The sequence below is a fragment of the Branchiostoma lanceolatum genome, chromosome 11 (genome assembly GCF_035083965.1).
Source record: "Branchiostoma lanceolatum isolate klBraLanc5 chromosome 11, klBraLanc5.hap2, whole genome shotgun sequence".
Classification (NCBI taxonomy): domain Eukaryota; kingdom Metazoa; phylum Chordata; class Leptocardii; order Amphioxiformes; family Branchiostomatidae; genus Branchiostoma; species Branchiostoma lanceolatum.
The window spans coordinates 3,635,048-3,661,566 of NC_089732.1; the positions used below are offsets into that span (position 1 = coordinate 3,635,048).

The 26,519-nt window shown below is 41.5% G+C and overlaps 1 pseudogene; it reads right to left on the bottom strand.

The window, feature by feature from the left end:
* Positions 1–794: 794 nt before the first annotated feature.
* LOC136445125 (uncharacterized) lies at positions 795–25,017 on the bottom strand (annotated as a pseudogene).
* Positions 25,018–26,519: the final 1,502 nt, after the last annotated feature.

The following is a 26,519-nucleotide window of genomic DNA, read 5'->3' on the forward strand; positions in this document are numbered from 1 at the left end:
CTGCATTTGAATGCTCATTTAGACAAGTAATCCTACTGCAGGTTTTCATTGCGTATCGAGCGGACACATATTACAAATACAGTAGTTAATAATAACTTTATTGCTCAACAATTGTACAAGGTACAGAGTATGGCATTCACTGGCACATAGATAACATTCTACTAGGCTAATCCGTCTATCTTATACAATATGGTGTAGTAGTATGGGATGACAATGGGATTTTACAATTATTGGAGGAGTTTCTTACGTCTAGACATTCTTTGATATATTTCCCAATATATACCATGCATGGGTTGTCACATGTCATTATGTACTTAAATTTGCTATTTAAGTCCATTGAGATAAATCCTGGTAAGTCCAACGATAGCATTGAGTATAGTGAATTACGTAAATCAAAATATTTGGGACATACAATCAAAAAGTGATATTCGTCTTCAACTACCTCTGGACATTAATATATTTCTTCGTGACGTTTCTGGATGTGGGCTCACCTGCAATATGTTTGGCCGTTAGTCGGCGCTTTTGAGCCATGCATTACGGATAGTTGACAAGGTCGTAAGTTTATCGTTTTACATCCTGATTATCCAAATGATATGAGCTATGTTTGTCAGACGAATAATCCATCTTTTGGCCGTGCTCTTGATTGTTACGAGGTTTTCCTGAAAAACTCAACATTTCTAAACCAACCGTGGTTCTTGTGGATCAACTTCTATTCAGCGAGACTTAAAACTATTTTGTAAAACATGTACTACTGAAGAAACAAGCGACCACTCCATTGCAATGCTAATGTTTTATTGAGATCGTGCAAAATTCTGTCTAACCTTTGCTGAAATCTATATTTCTATTTCAAGTCTCGTACAAAAGTCGTATATACAATAAAGATCATTGATCGATAGCTCATTTTACAACTTACCACATCGTTATCTAAAATACCCAAACGTCTTTTGCTTTCAATCATGAACTCACTAATTCGCGAGAACACCGCATTAACTTCATCACAAGATGACTATAAACATATACATCTAATTCATTCGATAATTTGTAACCAACGTAGTGATATTTACAAAATCTTTTATGGCCAAATTTTACAAAGAAAATGTCACAATTTCCAAAGAGTACAATGCAGCTAGTTGGAAACCTAGAACTTATTGGATTGGAGAAAAAAAAAAGAAGAAGCTGCAAGCATACTATACACTGACTGTCTGTACAAACCAATCATTGTTAAGGAGCTTACTTTATCACACAGACACCATTCATTCATTCAGTCATTCATTCAAACCATTCATTCATTCATTCATGTTCTAACTTCAAGTCGACAGTCTGTGAACTTGCGACACGTAGAGACCAGCTCTGTTGACCGCGGTGATGATGACGTAATGGGCTCTACTGTGGTCCACCCCCGTGACAGTCATAGCCGTTTCCGTGGTTTCCACCCACTGCATGACGTCACTTCCTCCCCGCACGGTTCCCAGGGAAACCTCGTAAACAAGCGCTGATTGGCTGAGGAAGTTGCCCGTCCAATCGAGATGCAGGACGTCGGGTGGCTGCCATTGGCTGATGACTGAAGAACCTGAACGTGACAAAAAATTTGAGCTTCCCTTGTATAAACAACAGTTTGAGAAAGAAGAAAATAAGATCTAGAGGAAAATGACTGTATATTTCCCTTTTATTCGATGTAATCATCTGATGGTCTTACTTCTTAGGAATGAAATACTTTAGTTTCGCTGTGTTGCAACGCTCACGAAAGGCCTTTACATATATAATCTATGAAATACTTGTAATGAGTTTAGCTGTGTCGCAACACTCAAGTTTCACTAGTGTTGCAGCACTCAATAAAAGGTATTTTATATTACTTTGTATAAGCATGAAATACTACATGTACTAGGAAACAAGTGGATGCTGCCTGAAACGTCAGACCATTTCCAAAATCTTAGAATCTATCTACTTGTGCAGCAAATCAGCATTACTTGAGGCTGAGCGTAGCAATCCTTCAATGTTTCCTAGTAAAAAAAAAAGAAAAAAGAAAATTGATACATACCATTGACTAGCGGCTGTTCTGTCTCTATGGTAACGTTGGTCCAGACGGCGTCGCTGACCAGCCCGCCCATGTTGACCGCCCGGCAGAAGACGGTGTACGCCCGGTGTGACTCCAGCCCCAGGCCTGACAGGGAGGCCGACGTCTCTCCGTTAGCTCCGGCAGACAACCACGTATGGGTGTAGTTACTAGGTCCACTTATGTAAATCTAGCAATATGGAAAGAAACGTAAGGAAATGTGACCTAACTGCAGTGCGAAATAGAACCAGTCAGTAATAATTGCCCTGAGGAAGGTTACAGATGGTCACTAAAAGGTGGGCTTGAACAAAACACTCGGTTGCATATATTCAAAGAACTTTCAAACTGTTACTCAATAGTGTTCTACAAAATGTTTTCAAAATGTACAGTTAGCCTGGGTCTGGCTGCTATCCTCTATGGTAGCAACTGCCTGAATCTTTTCGCTTGCTAACCACAGATAGCAAGCAAAAAGATTGAGCCAGCAGTTACTACGGAGGATGGCACCCAGGATACTTTACAGTAAAAAATTTTGTTGTAAAAAAAGGGTCTTAAAGTTTAGCCACCAACAGCAATTCTTAAGGGAAGCATACAGTAACAATACCTCATAGTGGTCTATCCCAGCCTCATCCCTAAATCCCTCCCAGAAGAAGCGCAGTTGATCCGGCGCACTCTGGTGCCTGTCCCCGGCAGGGAAGGGTGTTTGAGACGGGGACGCCACACGCAGCTCCGCAGCCGTACTGTCGGGCGGGCTGGTGATGAGAGTTACCCCGTCCGTCACAGCCTGGGACTCCAGCCCGGCCTGGTTGTGACACCGCACGGTGGTGTAGACCGTCTGTCCGTGGTAGATCAGACCTGCAGATTATGTGCATAATTATTACAGGAAGGTCACCATGGTCAATGCAGAGCAAGTCTGTCTGGTCACCATGGTCAATACTGACCGATGGAGGCCATATATATATTACAGGAAGAAAGATAGCTGGTAGCAGCCCCTCCAAGCTATGTATCTCCAATATAGTATAGTCCATCATGAATAGTAAGAAGTATGGTTGTCGGCTGCTGTGTAAGAAGTAATCTTTTACACCATCAGCCCAGGAAAGATCACACCCCTGTTCTGTAGTACTACAACAATCCTAGAATACAAGCCTAGGGTAAGCAGCATCTACTGGCTGTCTGATTCCACAACATGATGCAACAGATATGATTTAAGATCAGCTTTATTCAAAATTACAGTCAGCTTACATGTCTAAGATACTAAGATGCATGTGGTTGTTCACATTAACAGATATATCCACAATAGCAGCAATACAATCATAGGAGAGTTAAATATTGTCAACTTTATGAGAGAATTCATAGTTCAAGTTCACAGAATTTCAATGCCATAACGGTCAGTAGTTTACCTGTGAGATTCTTCGATGAGGATGACAAGCTATCCGTGGGCTGGAAATGCAAGATCTCTGTTGAGCCTGGACTAAGACCTGGAGAGAAAATGAAACTTGTAACCATGAGTAACATAATAGAGAAATTTTGCAATTCTACATTAAACTCAAAGGAGTCGGCATTCACATGACCCAGATGTTCAGAAGTTGAGTTAGAAAATACAAAAAGTGGACAATGATAGCAAAAAGACTGGCAGTTTAATATTATGCAATGGTTTTAATACAGGAATGTAGCGTGAAATAAAGCAAATAAGGGCTCAGGCAAGGCAAGGTACATGTAGGCCTAAGTAAGTAAGTAAAAAAAGACCCATGATGTTACAAACAGATCAATGATATTGCAGATTACCTTGTGCCCACTCACACAGGCTCACACCGCTCTCTTTGTCCTCAACTTCCCAGCTGGCAGTGAAGGTTAAATCGCTCTGGTAATTTACGTCCTTGCTTTCCAACCCATCCTTTAATGACAAAATAAAAACTGTTAACAAATGAAAGTCCATGTATGTGACAAGCTACGTTTTAAGTAGCTGTAAACTCAAACATTTTCATGTTGTTTCATCCGTAAGTTTTATCATCATCTATGGGCTTTGGTAGTTATAATTAGAGAGTGAGGGAGGATCTCTTTCTGTCCACAAAAATTTTAGTAACTATTCACTGATTTGAGTAATTAATAAAATATACAAACACGGACTCCGATACCGTAGCAAAGCCAATAATAACTCGTGTGAATATGCAGTAGTAGCTCATTAAATGTTGACTTACCCTTATGTTACTGATCACAGGAGGAATCAGATCTACTATGGCGGGTTCTGAGCAGCTGGTTATATCACAGTCTGAATGACCTGTCACACCTAAGCTTAATCTGCATAATCTAGCTGCAAGCATTTTGTAAAACTTATAATGTAGTGAAGATGCCTTTACTGTACTGTACTTGCGGGATTTTTTCCCATTACTCACTGTGACACTGGAAACCACTGAAATGCACAAGTAGTACAGTCTCCTGGCTCCCAGGAATTGAACCTGGGTCGCCAGCTCACAAACCCACAAGTAAGTAAGTGGCAGTTGAACCACATTGTTACACCATAATGGCTCATCCAATGTCGACTCACCCTGATGTTACTGATAACAGGAGGAGTCAGGTCCACCACGGCGGGCTCCGAGTACACCACGGTCCTCAGCTCCGCGGCGTTCGTGGCCACCACGGTCACGTGAACAGAGCTGCCGTGCTGGAGATGGAGATCCTCGTTCCTTCCAGACGTTCTGCGGCCAACAGACTTAAAGCCCTGAAGCTGGGTTCCTCCTGTAGCCAGTATAATGTAAAAAGAAACCATGATGATGAGGGTATAGTCGAAACAGTGACTGTCACAATTTGGGACCACATTCTTCACACTGGCAGCAGCAGCAAAACTTTAAGCTGCAGTATGAAGTTAAGAAACAGCTAGTACTGCTATGAGGAAATGACAGATGGTCACTGAAATGTCAACAAGTACTGGTTGTGTGCAAATAAGTTTGTAATCCATTGATATAATTAAAGAAACCGTGTCGAAAGTTAGAAAGAACTTCAACAGATAAAACCTTAAAAGGTAAAGACTGTGCCATCTTTAAAAGATTTACTACATAGAGCTCACTAACAATGTCAAATGTTCTGAAATATAGTCTGATCTTTGATACCAAGGATACTGCAGGAAAGATGATGAGGTGGTACCAAAGGAAATTTACCTTGCACTGTCCCAATAGCCCACTCGTACTTCACAATCGGACTCTCCAGATCCTCCATGTCCCAGCTTGCCTGGACCACGTGCCAGTCTGCTGCAGTGCTGGTGTGAACGTGTATAAGTCCAGAGACGCTCTCTCCACCCGACTCTTGCTGCGCACTGACGTTCACAAGCCGAACACCGATCTGATCTAGCGCCATCCCCGCTCTACCTACGGAGCCGAACGTGATGTCAGACTCGGAACCGGTCGCTGTGAAGTAGTAGACGTGTCGGTGCCAGTTTTGGGCAGCTTCGGCGCTTGAACCGCCGCGGTCGAACGTCCCGAAACGTTGGTACAGCTTGAACGTCCTGTGCAGACCTGGTGCTGAAACCCGCCCCTCCTGTGACTGGAGGGGGAGGGATATCTTCTCCACGTGTCTGACGTGGAAGGTAAGCTGGTACTTCCGATGGGGCGAAGTCGGTACCTTCTGTGAGACGCTGCCATGTAGGTGTAGATACTTCTGTCCATCTCTGGTTGCAAACCCGGAAGCGGCTACAGCTTCAGCCGTACCTGTAAGCAAACGGATTATATCATCAGAAAAAAAAATGTTTTCACAACTATGATTGAACTGCATCCTTCTTTTACAAATCATTGTTAACATTGCTATCGTTATCATTATATAGCACCCGTATAAAGTAATAAAATGCATTTCGGTCCTAGAATTGAACTATTGCCTTATGATCCACGGAATTTGATCCATACACCTTCACTTTCACTTGACAATGTGTAGACATTGATAATCTACATTATAAATGGTTACCTGTAAATGCAGAAATGTTAAAAACAACGCAAAACTTTTTCTCCACCTATGACTGTAGAGCTACTATTGGTTCAAACGCGTACTTAAAACCTCCGCGAACACTTCAACTTCGAACACTTCTTTCCCTAACGCGAAATGAAAACTACGCAAACCTAACCTGATACATTCCACGCTGATGCTCCAAGTGTCTGCTCAAAAGAAGGGTTGTTGACGAGGTTTGGACCAAAGTTGAGCTTAGCGACGGGAACGGGTGGGGTAGAGTCCACCGTGATGCCGTTTGATGAGACTGGTGATGATCGTAGGCCCGCAGCATCCACAGCTGTGACTGTGGAGAAGTACTTGGTACCTGTTGTCATGGATATGGATGGGAAAAATGAGATTCTTTGTCGTTTACTCCTACTATAAAATATCAGTTGATAAATGTTTTCATCAACCAAAACTTGTGCATGAATCTTGAGAAGATAATTAGACACGGAAAGTATGAGATGCATGCTTTATGACTATCAAATTGAACATACTAGTAGTCAAGCCTGTCTGTTACTAGTAGAAGGGTGGTCATTATAGACAGGACTGATTCTTAATGCTTGGATCATGGGGAAAATAATTGAAGGGACCACCAAAAGAGAGACAGAGAGAGAGGCAGACGGAGGGAGAAAGAGAGAGAATGAGGGAAAGAGATAGACAGAGACACGCAGGGAAAGAAAGAGGGACACACACACAGTGACACACAAACACACAAACACACACACGTACACAAACACACACACACCCACACATATACGCACACACACACACATGCACTCAAACACACATATATACACACACACATACAGACTCACAATCCAAAAACTGACTTACCTGGTATCAAAGCCTGTGTGAGTTTCTCAGTGGCAGAAATCTGGACACCGACGTCCCTACAGGGCAGGATGTCTTCTGCTCCAGGAGACGACCCCACACACCAGACGTAGTGATGTATGTAGGACTCCAGGTCGGAGAAGCCGTGCCACGTGCCCCACACGGCGAGACTGTCGTTCTGATAGTCCGCGTCGTGGAGACCCAGGCCGTCGTACACCGTGCCTGCTATAGGCCCGATGGTGTCTACCTGTACAGAGGTCAGTAAAGCAATTGTTAGCAAGGACATAACCCAATTCATCCAAAACCATGGCTGACAAAATGATATACAGAAAGGAAAAGACAAGAAGTTGAAGTTTTAGTTCCAAAAAGTAAATGAACTGACCATAATTTTGCTCAAACCTTACTATAATGTCATAGATGGGATTTATCCAAGGTAAAGATAACCACAATTATGCATGATCTTTTTTAAAACAATCAATGAATGAGTAAGTTGCCTTGACAACAACACTGAAGGACAGAGTTAATTGTCGGGCTCTTTCATGTGCAGAGGTTTGACGCTTGGGGCTTACGTCTGGAACTTTCTAATACACAGGGCAGCCGGTTTTACGTCATCATCCGAAATGACGAATGCATTATACGATAAACCATTAAACTGAGTATACCTTAATGCCATCCGATGTGACGGTGGTGTGCAGCCCTGCGTGGTTGGTTGCCCTGACGCTGCTGTAGTACGTCACGCCCGTCTGGAGGGACAGGCTGTCCAGCGACGTCCTGGTGAGGTCAGGGGTCGTAGTGACACCGCCCCAGGCAATGACGTCACTAGCTGAAGATGGAGGGAGTTGTTTGAAAATTGTAATTCATGGAATAGAATAAAAACATACTTATCTAATATTCATCAGCTACTATGCTGGTTTTAAGTATTTCTATTCTAAAAATGGACTAAATGATGATTGATCGATTGATTGTTTTGCCTAGATATTGATCTATCATGCTATTTTTACTGTTGATAGTTGTATTCTTTAATATTAATGCTACAACACCAACACAGCCTAAAAGTTGTATTGATTTCTTAATAAATAATTTGTACTAAATAGCATGTTACACTTGACCTTATTAAAGATACACTAGGTTGTTCCAGTCAGATTGAGAAGTATTTTACAGACCTCCTGAAGATGTTCCCAAAGCCACCTGGTAGTTGTTTATCTCCCCGAATGTATCGGGAAAGACGCCGGCCCAGGAAACTGCAATCATGGTCTGACTAGTGGTGAAGTCCTTGTCCTTGTTTGCAGAAATGTTCTCCAAATCTTTTATCTGAGGAAATAAGTCAGACATGAGAAAAAAATCTAACTTACTATAGCCATTCACATGGCTTTATTTCCATAATATATTAGACTTAGTAGTTATTTTAGCCATTGATTAGAGCAAATGGATATTCTTCCTGTTAGACACTGAGAGAGAAAGACAAGGCAGAGATAGGGACATAGAAAGAGAGATATAGAAACACACACAGACTTGTCAGACTTTTTAACGTACAGAGATGCTGACAAAAAGAAAAGAGACACAGATAGGCATTATTTATGGTGGGAGGTTACCATGAAAACATTTCAACATTTACATCTACAGTGCTATTCACCTTTCTGGAGGCAGACACCTGTGGTGGCAGTGGCAGGCTCCTCACACCGTCCGAGGTGAAAATGGCGAAGTCGTTCTGGTTGTACCAGGCTCGCACATACCACACGTACGGCACACGGGGCTCCAGGGACGCTTTGGGGGAAATGAAAATATAACAAGCATTCATCATGACTGTATGTATGAAATAATGTAGCAATAATAAAACAAACTGAACTGAAATCTAGCTGTTAGAAATATGAAAATCATCATCAATGATAATGGTGAAACAATTATTAATAAGATGTCACCTAAGGTTTAGAAGACTTAGTATATTGATTGAAAATGTCATATACAGTACTAAGAATTATATTTTTCTGTTCAAAGAAGGGACACAAAGTTCTTCATTCAAACATTTAAAGACACACTGAAAGCTTTTAGTAATAAGTAACGCCTACAGTAGGCCCCGTCTCTCGGTAGTGTAAGAACTGCTGACGTCCGACTGCCGACGTCGTGCCAGATCCGGTCTGTACTGGTGTCAAACACGTGACTGCCAACAGCCTCTCCGGCCAAACCTGCACTCCACTCATATCTGTCAATTCAACACAACATGGAATTCATTAACTAATTTCAGAGCCTTCCAAAATAGCGACACATACATACATTAGGCCCTTGATGAGACAGATATAATCTATCAGATTTGGCTTTTTTTTCTAGACTGTATGATGATGATGATGATGATATCAAAATACTCATTGAAGTTCCTTTAAACCCAACTTTGCTTCTGCTTTATGTTGGCAGAAAATGGTATATACAGTACCTTTATGGTTAAATGATGTTATCATAATTCATTTTTTATATCATTATCATTGATATTAGATGATAATACAATCAAGAATAGTATAAAACACAGTCAAACCTTTCCACTGGAACCCTGCCGTCCTGTTCTGCCCTCCAAGTCGCGGCAAGAGAAGTTGAAGATCGGGTAAAGTTGACGTCCTGGCCATCTGAGACGCTTGTGTGAAGATCCAAGGTGTCAAACACTTCAACTAATGTATATTGAGGGTCCCCTGTAAGAAAGGAAAGTTGAACATATTATTTGTATTTCTAAATTAATTTTTTTTTAACTTAACCTAGTAGTAGACAAACTCTCTCATCTTGAATAAAGTAATTCGTTACTTGCCTTATTGGATAACTCTCCAACCAACAGCACTGATGTTGTACCCTAACAAAAAATCTTTTCACATACAAAATTAATCATTCAGAGTCAATGACTCACTTGTAAGATATGAAGATAGGAATAAAAAAAGGCATGTTGAGGAAAAGGGGAGTCAACAATTTAACATAATGTTTCTCAGTGACATGTGATAACTTTTTACACAAATCTTTAAAAACCAACATGGTTCAAAGGCTAATTTCGGTCATGTACAGTCAGGTGACTATGAACACTTTAGTAGTCAAGATATGACATACCAGTGACGTCATTGCAGGCAGCGTTGAGAGGCTGACACTGCTGGTTGCTCGGTGCGCATGTGCAGTGACCCTGGCAGGACTGCGCCTCACACCTGCGCACTAGGTCCAGAATCCCACTCGTCGGGTTAGAGGGGACTGTTTCAAAAGTTGCGTGCGCCACATCACTGTTCAATCCAACCTGGAGTGAAATGAGTGCAACCATGAGGAAGATACTTCAGCAAAAGGGCGATTTGCATACTGTTCCTTGTAAGAAAGATTAAGGGGACTGAAATGAAAACAATACCATGTATAATCGATAGTATAACACACTTACCAAATGTTTATTCTTCATGAATTGTACTCATCTATTTTCCATTATCAATGATCTATACTTTAGAAAAGCCATTGAATAAGACCTTTAGTAGGTAAAAGTTCATTCATGATGCTAATTAACAATGATTGTAGAGATTTGTGAATGCTTATAACATTTGTATTTCCATTATATATATAATAGTTCTTACGAACACTCTTTCGATCAGTCCTATGATCTGATCCTTCTCAATTTGAAATGACTTTGTGTACAGAAATAGCGTATAAAAATTCCGGTAAAAGTAAGACATTACACTGTAACTCACCATATTAACTGCCCATAAGGAGACATAGATTCTCTCTCCCGGCACCAAGTCCCTGCTGACCGGAACAGTCCCAAGCTGAACCTGCCCTTCTCCTGAGGACTCAAAACTGCCGCTGTGGTTCATTCTTACAGGGCCAGCCTGGGAATAGATGGAGATAATTTAAGATGACTTTGTCGAAGACAGTCATAATTGTTGGTGACAGGGTACGCCTGGCGATTGACATGGCTATATGGGTGACGCCATGTTGCATTATTGGAGCTATGAACGGTGGTGGCGAATCTATGATTGTAACATTTTTAGTATTACAGAAAGTATAACATTGAATCAGAAGTACAGAGACAGCAGTACAAAGTGAGAAGGCAGACTTCACCTTCTTACCTATTTTGCTTGTAACCATTGTTTCAGTACCAAGGACATAAATATCAGCACTGAAAATGTGTCATTGTATAATACATTTTGTATTGTTCATTTGGAGTTAAACCACACACAGTCAAATTAAGAGAAATTTAACTGTTTAAAACATTTCTAATGGACATGCATGCATCTACAACCTACCAACATGCATATGGGGGGCAGCAAACTGTAACTTTGATGACTGAAAACACCTCGTATAGCCTATTCAACCAATCCATGGTATTTTACCAAAGTGAGGTTAATGCCACTGCATAATGTCCCAACAGTGACCAGGTAGTGGTCTATGTCTTGTCTTACCTGAGTCAGGTCTGTACCGCTATAGGATGTCCCCACGGTGACCATGTAGTGGTCTACCCCGCTGTGTGGGTCAGCGAACCCCAGCCAGGCCAGACGAATGTGCGGTCCGGTTGAACCAGCAGTCTGCCAGTACGTCATGTGACCATCCACGTCACGTCCGAGCTGTGTCACGTGATCGGTGGCGACGGCAAAGGTGCCGACTGTAGGAGGGGAGGAGTCAACCTGTGTGGAGGATTTGTTAGTCAGTTGGTTAGTTTGTCTGTTCAATGATGTTCTTAGGAATAATATATTGCCACATACAGAGCTGAGTAACTCACTATGAATAAGGGATAGCTTCAGAAATTTCGCTAAACACTATATACGTCATTTTAGCGTATCTGTAACAGAATTAGGGTTGCAGGAAGTACGGGGGTCGTTTGGTCACATGAATGTATGGTGAAGGAATAGGAAACAAAAGGTGTGTCCAGTAGAACAATATGGTATGAGAAAGGAGTACAAGAGAGTGTCAGTTTAATTACCGTGTGTCCTGGTGACTCCCTTGCTGTACACAGCATGGCCGCGTTACATGCCGTGACCTTGACGTAATATGTGTCTCCGTCGTGTAGCGTCAGGTTGGAGAAGGCGTGGCTGTGGGCGTCTCCCGGCAACCGGACCGGTTCCGTGACCAGGTCCGACTGGTGGTGGGTGTACAGGCTGACTTTGTGGTACAGCAGAGGGCTCTCCTGGTCTGCAAAGTCCCACGTCGCCTGCAAGGTATCTCTCCAAACCTGCAAGACAATTTAACAAATGTCACATTTTGTCACATTTGGTAAGAAAATGACACTTTGAAGCTTGAAAAGTCTAACTTAGAGTTTTAATCTTGATGCTATTTAACTCAAGATAAAAGTTTCAAATTTGTACTTAATATCTTCTTCTTGGCTTTGCTTCACCAAATGGAGATTACATCTATCTGCCCGTACATATATGCCATGTAACAAGGATATTTACATCTTAATAGATATTAGACTTTGCAACCAAATTGTTTTTCTACATTCCATTGCATAATAGCAAGTAACAAGACTCAAATCTTTCCTAACCTAGCACAAATTTCCCAACTATCACAGTGGATATCTGAAACATTACCTGGGTATTTGCAACAACTGAGCCAAGTGTGGAGTCAACAGCTGGGTTTGTAACCAGTGAAGGTGGGGTGTTGTCTACTGTGAACCCGTTGGAAGATCTCTCCACCCAAAGACCTGAGTGTGAGAGTGTAACAAGCATGTTTTACTTCTGATGCATCTCAAGCATAATAAAGCAATAATCTTCTATGGAACAATTAGCTTCATCTGTACCTGTGATACTACATCTATTAGCCTACATCAAGTTCTGAGAACAGCACCTAGTATGAAATCAGAATAATGTCAACTAAAATAAAATCAATTTGAAAATGATTGAACACAAATATACATAATCTACATCATCTTATACATGTACTAGATAGACAGATAGTACATGAAGATTAGAATACATTATTAGATAGATAGAAGATAGGTAGATTAATAGACAGCTAGCTATCATGTTAAACGCATTGCCAACCCACCCACCTGCCCTATTGTAAGCCCTGATGGTGACGAACAGCTGAACCCCCAGAGGCAGCGGCGGGTCCAAGTCGGAGGCGAAGGCTTGCTCTGTGAGATGCAGGTGGGTGGAGGGCAGGATATCCTCAGCACCTGCACTCGTGCCCACCCTCCACTCGTAATGGGAGATCCCAGTGTGGGGGTCGTGGAAGTTGAACCAGTGGGCTCTTATTGTTGTCCTGTGAAAGATATTTGGCATTATATACATTGGCGATACTAAATCATATCCCTGGCAGCTATGGTAATATGTTTGTTGAGGCTATTGAGTTTTGGATATTCTGAGACTCTAGCAATACTGGTCAAGAGATTAAATGTTTTGCTTTGTTTTGTCTCAAAAGTTCAACTTTCTGTAATCATGCCATGCCGTTTCTGCAAAGGTGAGACCGAGGTCTTTGCTTCAAAGATCTTCAAGGTCAAAGATCTTCAAGGTCAATGATTTCTCAACTGTCTGAATGTCACCAACGATGTCTGGTCTGATGAAGCCCAAACAGATGAACTTTCATATATCAATACCTGGATGCCTGGTACTGGATGTCTCCATCACTGCTCCCATCTAGAACAGCCCCTGCCAGAGGAGGCGAGGTGTCCGGGACGACTCCGTCCGAGCTGACGGTGGTACAGAGGTCCGCGGTGTTGCAGGCTGTTACCGTGACGATGTACCTCACACCAGGCTGGAGGTTCAGGTCAGTGGCGCTGGCCTCTACACATTTGCCAAGACAAAAAAAAAGGAACAAAGTATATCATTTACCTTGAGCACACTGAAGTAGCCGTTTGGCACCCAATTCTTTATTGGTTACAGAGTTAGGCAGCAGGGAGAAGGTTAAGATTTATTTTCAATCAGTTCGTCAGAGCCTGATGTTGCCATGTGTGTGTGCACATGTAATTCAGAGGTAAAATGGCAATTGAGCTATTATGCAAAATTACTGTCCGAGGTCTAAATGCAAAGTAATATAACATGAAAATGGTATTATAGTTGATTATCTGCAATTAATTCTGATTACCATCTATATAATCTAAGCTAATAGCTAAAGCTAAGCTTTTGTGGGTTTGATTTCTTCTTTACCAGTCATAAGTCCGACATGTTGTTCTTCCATGACGTCATCACAACCCGTGCACGTGCCGACCATCCACGAGTACTCGGCGATGTCAGTGTGAGGCTCGAGGAAACCGCCCCACGTGACGGAGATGGTGGACAAGTCGTGCTGTACCAAATAAACACAATGGGTGTCAATTTGTTTACTGCAAGGACCTATCTTTTTTTACGATCTCATAAAGAAAGAGTGAGGGAAGAAAGGAAGAAACAGATGAATGAATGAATAATTATAATGGAAAAGATAAAGGAAAAAAGAAAGAAAAGATTAACTGGGAGAAATGAAGGATGAAAGAATGGCTGAGCGGAAGCAAGGATAGAAGAAAAGATTGAAGGAAGAAAGAAACAAATTAAAGAAAAACTTAAAGAATTGGTGAAAGTTGGGAAACATAACAATAAGACACAGAAACCTAGCTTGGTTATAAAGAGAAGTATTTCTGAACTGATTTTGCTTTGCACACATGTGTGTTAACAGTAGTCATGATCTTTTACCTGATAGTCTATGTCATGCTGTCCTCCATCATGGACAAACCCAGGCAGAGGTGGCGACGCTTCCACTACAAACCCCCAGGATGAGGCTGTGGTCACCAGGCCGGCCCAGTTGGTAGCCTAGTGAGTGTATATAACACATAACTTAGTTCCAAAATGTTGTCATTTTCGTCAGACATTATCAGCTTAAATACATCCTAAATTTGTTACAAAGATATAAACACCTGTTAGTCTGATAAAAAAATCTATTCATTTTCTTAACCATCATTAACTATGATTAGAATTGATACAGAACTTATTGAGTAATTCTGTTTTCAGGAAAACAAATGGCACCCAAACATAACCTCCTACCATCTAAAGGTAAATCTATCTTAAACAATTCAATGGGTGCAGGACTGGTTGCACGAAATCTGTACTAAAATGTTCAAGAAAGAGTCAACGGTAAATGCACCTTGGCTGTCACAAAGTAGGTGTGCCCCTCCAGAAGCCCCAGACTGCTGCCGGGATCGGATGATGCCTGCTCCTCCGGACCGACGTCAGCGTACGCCATGACGTCATCATGGCCCGGCTGGGATCCGATACACCACGCATACTCTTTCACTCCTAATGGCAGAAATGACAAAGTTTTGTTTTACACTGAATGAAATTCCTTGATATCTCAAGGATGACTGAAATTTAAATAGAATATGTCACAGACGAAGCAATCAATAACAATTTTTCTAATGTGACTATATGAGATATCATATCATTAAATTTTACACTATTACGAACACAGAGAAAGGAACCCAACATGTAATTGGCGTAATTCCATTAACTGATTAACTGTAACTGCATTCTAGATAAAAACATAGATGGATTCAGAATCGCATGACATATCTCAGACAGACCTCATATTACTATTGCCAGCTTCGATTGCTCTTTTATTTCTTTAGATCTGATTCTTAGTAGAGCTTACCACTCTCTAGATCAAAGAACAGCCCGTCCCAGTTGACTGAAACGACGTCAGTAGACATGAGGTAGCGCCCTCCCACGTCTACCCGTGTGTTTGTGACGGAAGGAGGGGTCGTGTCGATCGTTAACCCTGCTGATGTCGCCGTCGCTTGAAGCCCAACATGGTCAGTTGCTGGAAAATAGAAGTAAAACGTAAATCATACTCCCTGGCATAGTTTCCTCAGGTTGTTAATCCACTTAATAAGGCAAGGGAGAAGCTTGTTCTCCTTAATGCGCTGGACAGTAACCTTGCTTTTATATGTCGAATAGAAACCCTGCTTTTAATTGTGTTGGTCTGCAACTATCACTGTAAATACAGTAACAATACATCAACTGTTAACCACCTAAACATTATTGAACATTATTTACTACAATAACTACTACTACTGTCCTACATATAGCCATTTTGAAGGGCTGAGGATCTTGATGACATGGCCTACCTCTCACAGTGACGTAGTAGGTGTGTCCACTCTGAAGCAACAAACCACGAGCAACAGCGTGATTGGTCAGCCCAACATCCACAAACTGACGGACGTCCATGACTCCTGGTGAGGTGCCTGGAAGGGCAGTGACAATATGTGTTTTAGTTTCTATCATGAATGTAATTTCTATGACAGTTGCCTTACATATATAGTTTCCTTGGGGAGAGTCACATCGCAAACACATTAAAAAACACACCACTCGATTAGAGTAGAGGCATGCCTCAGTCTGTAATGGTTCAAGCCAATCAGTTCCTTGCAAAGCAAGTGGTAAACAATAAATACAGAACTTGAATGTGGATCACACTAAGAGACTTTTACTCATATGTTATTGTATAAACAGATAAACAATTAAAAGATGACATCTGGTGTAATCACCACAACAAAGAAGTAAAAATATGGAACTTATTTGACATACCTATGGCATACTCGTACTTCATGATCCCTGACTGCTGATGTCCCGTGTTCCCGTGAACTTCCACGTCTCTGAACGACTCCCAGACAATCGGCAACTCTGTGATAGACGTCTGACAAGAAATTTGTAGAGAGAGAGATGGATAATTTATGTTGCAGGGTGTACTTGGATTTTACATCAACAACACCATCTAGACATATTTGGTATACCTGTCCTTGGTGCTGAACACCGTCTACACTCATTTCGTACACCTGTCTTTAGTGCTAAACACTCGGTTATACTTAAATTACCCACGAAAGATACATAGCATATAACAAGAAAGAAGATTGCATGAGTGAGCAAATAATGGATTAACAAATGAATAGCTAAAGGAATGAAATGCTAAATGAATAAATGGACAAAAGACTGATTAATTATTGAGTCAGTAGATAAAGAAATAAATGAAGAAGGAATGAAGCAAAGAATAAAAAATAGAACTACACACTTGATAGTTTTCGATTCCCCATCCAGCATGCACTTCTCCAGGTACAGGCGGCTCTGTGTCCACTACGACTCCGTTCGAACACACAGAAACTTCTTCCGCAACTTGCTGGAACTTCTCGAACTCCAGCATCGTCTCCTCGGCAAACACGCAGACGAAGTAACGCTGGCCGTTCTGCAACTCCAGCCCTCGCACGTTCACAAAATTATCCTGGAGGAAACAACAACAGCTTTGTTATCGGCAATGATTCTTCTCCATGCAAATTGTTTTAAAGTCCAAACTTTTTTATTTCAATGCCAGATGATTCTGAATCTAAACTTTTGGCGAGCAAACAGTTATGTTGCAGTTTCAGGGGACACGAAACTTTCTATGTAAATCTATTTCATCAACTTACCAACACAAAGCAGAGCATGCATTGGGAAATAGGGACAATGCTGTATATTGAGGTTATACTCTTAAGCACTGTCTAAATCAAAAGCATTGTCTTCTGTTACTGTTAGTCATTTGAAAATACAAGTAATGTTCATTTGGCAGAACCAAACTGATGAAGACAGCTGAACTGTTACAGATGTGGGCAGGCGGAAGACTAGTTGTGTCAGAAAACTTTACGCTCCACTGTCTTTTTATCTTATGTGTCAGGTTTCCTTACCTTCGTTTGACCGCATCTTAGTGTCTCTGGTTCATCGCAGCGGAAGGAGTGATAGTTGATCTCGTTCCCGTGTCTGTGGTATGACCATCGTTCGATGGAATCCGCGGAGAGAACCTTCCAGTAGTAGTCCCCGTGTCTCAGGGTGGGCCAGGCAGCAGCCAGGGTGTCCCGGGAACGAGTGAAGTCCTCGTCTGGGACCGTCCAGAAATGGTTCGTGGATAATGAGATGCCACTGTAGGGGAAAGACGTTTATTTATTTATCTCTATATTGGCTTATAAGAGAATGGACAGGCATGACACTAAGTAAAACATTAAGAAGTAAAGAAAACCAAGACGGGCGGAGAAAACTTGCCAAATCTTCTGTGGCGCCCCATGCGTCAAAATAATAGATGGATAGAAACCCAGAACTAAACAACAGTGTCACCTATCCTTCTTAAGCAATCAAAGAAAGATAAACTTCCAGGGAAAACTGAAAAAGGTCAACAACATGTAACTTATAGTTACAATGTTTTATGTACATGGATAATGTAGTTTTGTCTATCTATGCATCTAACAAATGTAACGTTGCCTTACCTTTCTTCAGCCAATGTGGCGTTAAAATCAGCGACGGCGTCAAAGACAACGGGGTCCCGGATGTTGACAGACCCGGGATCGTTGCAGTCGTGAATCTCCCGTGACGTCACAGAGTAAAGTCCCGCCTTGTTCCTCCCACGGAGAAGCAGTTTTATACAGGTGGTGAACTCCAGACGGTTGGGGAGGGCCACATTAGCTGTTACCTGTTGTTAAGAAATTTATAATCATGTGACATAGGCCTGCAGTCTAGCAATTTATTCTTAACCTCTAAAAAAAGCACATATTCATTCCAGTGAGCTTAGTTTTCATATCAAGCAAGACTGTATCATAGCAATGATCCCTGTTTGCCATATATGTGTACTTTATTGCAACTCAAACATGCATGGTCTCTTTGTTTCTTCACAAAAGATATTCTGCGGTCATCTAGGCTTTAAAGTTGACACTGTATGAAGTACCGGTATGTAACTGAGGGTTTCATTATTTTGAAGATCTCTTCCTGTCTGAAAATGTTTTACTAGACTCTAAGAGAAGTATACGTGTCACATTGATATGCAAACAGACATCAGTTTGGCAGTGTTACATGAATATGTTTTACGAAATAAACAAAGATTTGCTCACATTTTGTTCTGATCTTGTCAAGTCCATGATAGGTTGCCATGGATACAAGACCGTTCCAAGTGCCGAGCTCTCCTTCCCAGTCGCAGAGAGTGTCCACTCATAACCACCCATGGCCATCGTCTGGAGCGCCTCGTTCCCTGTTAACTCTACGGTGACGAACTCGTTCCATGAAAAAGACAGTGACATGTTCACTTCTTTATAGTTTATACTGTTGATTTCGTTTGGCACCGGTGGTTGTGATGTCACCCAGAATCCGTCGGACGCCGTAGGTTTGAAGCAGCCATCTTGGTGGCAGAACTTCAGCGCGGAACGGTAGTGCCCGCCTGGTGATAGCTGTAACTCCGTGGCCACGAGGAAACCGGTGTTTGGAGCATCCGATATAGTTCTAACTGCCTCCCAAGATGTACTGGAAGTACAAACAACAAAAGACGTAATTCTATATGCCGTGCTAGAAGTGCAAAACAATGAAAGATGCTATTCTATAAGTCGTTCTTGATTTACAAAACAATAAAATATGCTATTCTTTAACTTATATGATTATTGGAAACTACCAAATGCTTTTTATGAATAGCCATAGAACACCAGTTCTTCTTAGACCTTCAATCCACAGCTTGCTTCTAGATCATGTCTCAAAACCATCACATATCACAATATATTCACACACTACCCTGTCCTTGGTGCTGATTGTGCTATAGTGTTGTGATAAAGAGACAGATTTCCTACACTTCAAAGTAAGTCTTTTCTATCACTCTCTGACAAGAAGGACATGCTTGAGGAATATCTGATGATAAGTCCTAGCTTGTATTTGCCAAGTCAAAATATACAGCCTGTGTATTACGTGTGTGCTACAAAACAAACATACAGAAGCTTACCCTCCAACAGACTGCTCCCTCTCCAAAGTCCAGTGGACATACGACACAAAATCTTCCACTGATAATGGGATGTTCCAGAAGGTGTTTATGGTTGTCGTAGAGGCCTGGAAGTCGACGTCATCCGCACACGACCCGGGAAACGGCGCAGACGTGTGGTGTGTTAACATCGACTCGTTGAACAGAACTAAAAAGAAGAAAACCCTGGTCACCTACACAGCTTCACATGTTAAATATTCGATGCTCACCTGCAATACAGCCTTGACATATTCTAATATCCATTACTAGTATGTCAATACTCATCTTCATCATACAATGCTGAGGGGGGGGTCTTTCACAAGTTTTAACAGGCATGTAGTTAAATCTACAGAAATTAGTTGTTTGTCTGCAAAAAGGATCTGTTAGTGTTACACTGAAGGGCAGATCTATACAGGTCAATGCATTAGCTAAGGGCAGAGATACTTAGTGTGATCAGCAGAAAATTGAGACTAATATTTCATCAGACTACAGCATCTTACTCACTAGGAGTGTGGCAGGACCCATCAGACACTGTGGCTCCAGCTAACTGCCCATCTAGAGGCAGCACCGCAACACCGTCTGACGTGGTGTTCACTTCACCGGCTTCCGTTCTCGCTACCACGGTGACGTAATACCTCTGTGTGTAGAGAAACAAGTTTTGTTATTCAAAACAAGCTTGACCCTGTACCTTAGCTTAATGAGTCCATTCTGCTCCTAAGTTGCATGTAGTCTAAAAATACCACACTTGGCCATGGTCTTGGAGACTGGTTTGTGACTCCTCAGTGTCAATTGGTTTTCCTCATCACATTCCTATGTGAACCAATGTTGAAAATTACCATGGTTTAACTACAACAGTAAGAAATGCTTGTTTTAACAAATCTAAATCAAAGATCTTCAACTATGTTGTTTATCAACACATGAAATATATCAACATGTGTTACTGTACAATTTTCAAGTGAAGCCTAACCTGAAAATGCTGTAGACTTAGTCCAGTGAAGACATGTGACGTAGACGATCCGATGAGCTCCAAAGGCGCTACGTCATCCAAACCTGGGGCACTGCCGACACCGGCAAGGTAGCTGATGTCCTGGTAGGCATGCGCAAAGCCAAACCAAAGGCACCGGATCTCTGATTGGCTAGTCTGGTGGTCTATGTCTGGAGGATGCTGAAATAAACACACACCGTAGGTCAGCATCATAAGAAACAACTGTACGCCTGTGTGATAGACTGAGTGGGGGTTTAAGTCATAGATAAATAGGAGAAAAAGTTTTGATGCCATCCTTTTTATTCAACCGAGGCTCTTATACTCCCTCCTCAACAAAACATTTCAAGGGAGCGGGTATAGGAGCACACGTAAATTAATTATGATGGCACCCAGGTTGGCACACGTACATGTACACAGGCAGTTTGAATAATCCAGTTTGCAGTGTGATGCATTTCGGGTAATAGATAAAATGTGAAGGGCCTTCAACCGTATCATTACATTTCACATATTACCCAAAATTCATCACACTGTACATGTGCACTTTAAACAGTTAACTAGCTTTTTGCGATCTCTTTATTCTGTCCGGAATTTTTTACTTATTGGGATACTAGTAGTCAAATGCAAAGTGACAGGTGTCCATTGATGATACCTACCCGTAGTGAATCTGTTGTTGCTGACTCTGCCAGCTCGAAGACCACTCCTACGGACGGCAGCTCCACGTTGTGGTGATACGGCGTCGACGTCAGAGATGACGTCAGACCGGCAGAGTTCGTGACCCTCAACGTGACGAAGTAGACCTGGTCGCCATGGAGATGCCACTCCAGCTGACTCACGGGAAGAGCCGCACAAGATGTGGTGGGGCATACAGTGTGCGACTTAATGAAAGACTTCACCGGTGCAAACGCAGACAACTCTGTACCTCCTGGAGAGTGACCTAAGATTGGTACAAAATGTTTGAATAATGTGTAATGTGTTCCTGAAAAATCATTTTTAACATGTTGAAGTTACAATGGTGATACTGACAATACTTATCTGAAAAAGCTAAAGTGAGATAGTGATTCATTTACTAATCCCTTCAACACCTGTTAAGTTTAGATTAATCTTCTTGTAGGATTCTATCATCACATTTCCTGTTAAATCAATGATGCCACTTTCATTAGCAAATTCATTAGCAACGTAGTATTTCACAGCTTTCATTTTATCTTAGTATTGGTTTTGAATTAATCAATTCAATATACTGTATACGGTTGCCTGAGTTTCATTAATAATATTGAGATTATAGAGTGATGCAATTACAGTTTATTACAGTAAGGTTACATATGCAGTATTGTTCATACTGATGTAAGCTTTACCGAAGATATGTCCGGACTCACCAGCTGCCACTTCCAGTTGTAGCTCCACCAGATCTTCAGTGTCGTAGATTGATCCCTCCGACCACGTGGCGACCAGGAAGTCTTCATTGTTGAATGTTGTGTGCGTCACGTTGATGGGCGTCTCAATGACTGGTGGTGTGACGTCAACAGTCACAGGACCAAACACCTGTAATACAAAGACATTTAGACAGTGTTCAACAAGTAACACTGACTAAGTTAAACCTTATTCCAAATTTTGGTATATTGTGGTAGTAAAAGTTAAAGCATAGTAATGGTATTTCATTTCATGTTATCATTATTGCAAATCATTCATAGTGACATCACTGAAGAGGATACATTTGATGCTTTGTTGTGAAGATTCTTTGAAAGATACAGAACATCAAAAATATTGAGATTAGCACAAAACTATTTTTGGTGATATCAAATCAAGGTCATAATTCGAGGCTATGGAGAGGATGGAACGTACAGTAGCAGAAAAAGGAGGAAGCCAGAAAACATTCCAATCTTTTTGCCCAACATCTACTGAGAGATTACACATTGAAGTTTGGTACCTTCGAAGTTAAAAGTAGAGCTCTGTTCGTTGCCCGGACGACGATGTAAAACAGCGCCCCCTGTGCTAGGTTCGGGTGGTACAGCGTGAGTTCTGGGTGGGACCTGGTGGAGGAGTAAGGATGGATGTCGGGAGAGACCACAGCTGACTCGGTACTGCTGAGGCCGACCTCGTAGTCAGCTATTCCGCTTTCATCGTCCCAGCCTTCCCATTGGACATGTAGCTGTGAAATATAAAGGATAGCAAAACAACTCTTGTTAGTAAGAGTAAAATCAAAAGAAGTTACTGTCTACAGAAAGTTGCCAGGGGCCCAGAAATCAAACAATGTCATATGCTTTACTATACCCCATACTTCGGGCGGGTAACCAGACAACGCCTCCTCGTGAATAAGTAGCCACACCCATTGACCCGATGACCTGGAATGTCTGTCATGTGTGATTAACAACTAATTCTACCATCTACTTTTGTCACACACAATTACAACGATTACGAGCCATCAATGATTTCTGGAGTTATCCACAAAACATACAAATGAGGCAAACAAAGTTGATAATCTTGTAATCCTGCCATTCACTTTACAGCTCTCACTTTCCCTTATAGACTACCTGTATGTGATTTACTTGAAATACTCACGTGGTTCTCCATTGGTAGGTAGCCCATGTCAGGAAGAGGACCAAGTTCCGTACAGTTCTGTGACGTGGTGTTGCGCTTGTAAGGGGGTTCAGCAATCGGCCACAGGTCTATGTCTTCCACACGTCTGCTGGCATTTCTGAACAAGAAAGGAAATTCCCTTCAAGGTTACATGATAACTCTAAAGCATTGAGACAAACATGAATGATAGATATAAGTATAATGTCCTAGCAGATACATGACAATGCTGTTCACAACATGTATAGCACATCTTCATGACATGGCTTGGCTAATTGTGAAAAGGCTATAAGAAAATTAATCCTTTAATCATAGTGTTACATTAAATGCAAAAATCCTACATTAGTTACCTATAAGACTGCCCTGCTAGGACAAAATTGTGAACTATGGTAGCACTTTGCCGTACATACCTGCAACTCTCTGGTGGGTCCATCACAACCTCTCGCTCCCCATTCTTGTTCACAATCCACACATTTCCTCCACCATCTCTCACCAGCCCAGGTCTCGCGTGGAATCCCGTGAGTTTGACGTGGCGAACGGAAGGCGGTGACCCGTCCACGGTGATGCCGTCAGAGCAGGCGGGCTGGGACGGCGTCAGGGCGGGGTTGTACGCCACGACGGTGCAGAAGTACGTACCGGCTAGAGGCGCCGTCCATGAACCAAACTTCCCTGTGGTGTTGTGTATCTGCAAATACAATTTTTCAATAAGCATCATGAATGAATAACGTACTCACACTGACAACGATCCATCCATTCTAGACATTTTTTCACACACAAAAAAACTGAATGAGAATTACCTTTTCTGCTTAAGTAATGAAATGAGACAGGAAAATAAAGGATGCCAATATTCTAGATTTGAAATAAATCTGTCCTTTTTTCTCATTCCTTACAATCGTTATAAATAGTAAGCAGAACTTCTGCGATGTAGAAACTTAAGAAGCAAAAGTCGACTGTTTCTTACCTGTTGTGGCTGAGGGATACCGAACTCGTCTTCCCCCAGACACCTGTTGGCGAAGGCGTACTGGTAGAACTCAACACCGCTCTCTCGGTCGAAGAAGCCGTCCCACCATGCATGGAGCTGCAGGTCCTGTCATTCACAGTTTGATGTTTGATTAGTCATTGCAGACATGGATGTCTGAAGTGTCCAGATTTTGCTCAGCCTCCAGAGTACTAGTGACTGGCTGATGTTGACAATATTGCTTTTAGATGGATGTCTTTATGGCCAATCATCGAAAACATTTAACAGACCTTATTGAAAACAGCCATCTATCTTGAATAAAGAAGACATGCACAATTGAACGTACACTTAAGAGACATGACATCGATAGACTAAAACAACCCTTTGGAAGAGTACAGAATACAAAAGATACCTGTTGAAAGTCCAGGTCCCTCTGTCCCGGCAGCGCGTCCTGCACGTGACCCGCGGTGGGAGGGCTCTCATCCACCGTCACCTGAAGTGGCAGATGAAATAAGTTCACCTGAAATGCCTACTTATTGCCTCTGAATATCTTAAAGGACTGCACTGTGTAATCTTCATTTATCAAACGGACAAGTTGTGATGTCAAGTGCAAATGCCATATTGATGTAGGGGCTGTGACATATGAATGATCAACATATGATTGTCATTTGAGGCTCACTTAAATGCTGATTATGTCTTTACAATGACGGAAAATACTAAGTAATAAATGTGTATACTTGCCTGAAACGTGACTGTCGTCACCAACATGGCATTGTTGGTTACCGTGACGACGAAGACGTAATCGTGATCATGTGACCCAACAGGGATGTCCATCTTGCTGAGGTCGGGCGCAATCTCGTAGTTGCGGAAGTAACACTCGCTGTCCTTCGGGATGCAGGCGCAGTGGGGCGGGGCGCACTCGGGGTGGAGGACCTGGGTTTCGACACAGGACATGATCAAGTGGTTACTGTGCATTGAACATAAAATTTGGTCTGCAACTATGCAACTCAAGAGAGAGAGAAAGAGAGAAAGAAGTATCCTTGTCCTTCACTTAGCTAATGTGCTCATCAACTATACACACTACCAAAAATGCTTTTTCTTATTTTTCTTGTTTTCTTGATTTTTCTCATTGAGAGAAAGAGTTTCTTCCATAAAGAATTTCAAGAAAATCAAGGAACCTTACGCAAAACCTTTGAATGTTAGATCTTACATTAAGAGTTTTATTCTTGTTTTTCTTATGTGAAGATAGGATTTCTAGTATGATTTTTTATCAGCAAGAATATTGTAGAAATGCTAGTCAATCTTTCTTCCTTATTCTTCACACAATATTTGCTTCTTGTTTGGTCAAATGGAGTATTTTACAGAATCTACTCTTAAGATTTTTATTCTCGCCATACATGAATTTTTCTTTAGACTTTCATTTCACTAGGAAAACATTCTTGACATTTCTTGTTTTCTTAATTTAGGAAGTCTGAGAAATATGATTCTTGCAATTCTTAGTAATATATAAGAAGATGTAAGGATTTTCTTGACCAAATATAGTTATTTTCTTGACCAAATACAGTTAAGAAAAATGAGAAAATCAAGAAACTGTAAAACAAGTAATTCCCAAGTGTTTTTCTGTTCGAATTCCTTCTCCACAAAGTTAAAGAAAGATGATTCCTGCTTTTCTGTGTTATCTAAAGATGGAAAGTAAAATGAAAGTTCGAATTTGCATGGTTTCCTTTATTTTCTTAACATTGTAAAGTTCAAGAAGATAATTATTGTTTTTCTTGTAATAAGAAAATATATTATGCTAATTTAATACTCCCATCATCCTTTGCTGTAAGAACAATTTGAATGTGGACCGTTGAGTTTGGGCTCCGGCTGCATTTGCCTGATGTGCGCTTTAGATCCTACATACAATAATAGGGAAAGATGTGGCTAGTTTCATGAGGACACTTTTTGGTATCATTTGGGACTCACTACACAACGTAGATGACTTGTTTTAAGTTCCAAAATGCTTCCTCAGGCCAACGCCATCAACAGATATGCTCCAGGTATGTTATAGCCTGTCTTGCATGAAAATATTATTTCCCAAGTAGATACTCTTAGTTTTGTGTTTGTGGTTGCATGATACAGCAGCCAACCAGTAATTGCAGAACATGTACGTTTAGTGCAGTTATACCTAAAAGGTACTAAAAAAGTTAAAGTATACCATTTTCAAGCAAATGCACAAGCCCCCCCTCCCCCTACATGTATACGGGGGAGGGGGGCGATATAAGAAATGACAGTCACTAAGTCTTTGTGTGTTTTTCTAGGCTTAGAAACCATTGTTGTGTTTGTGGTTGCATGCCAACCAGTAATTGCAGAACATGTACGTTAAGTGCAGTAATACCTACAAGGTACTAAAAAGTATAAGTATAACATTTTCAAGCAAATGCACAAGCCCCCATCCCCATGCATGTATAAGAGGG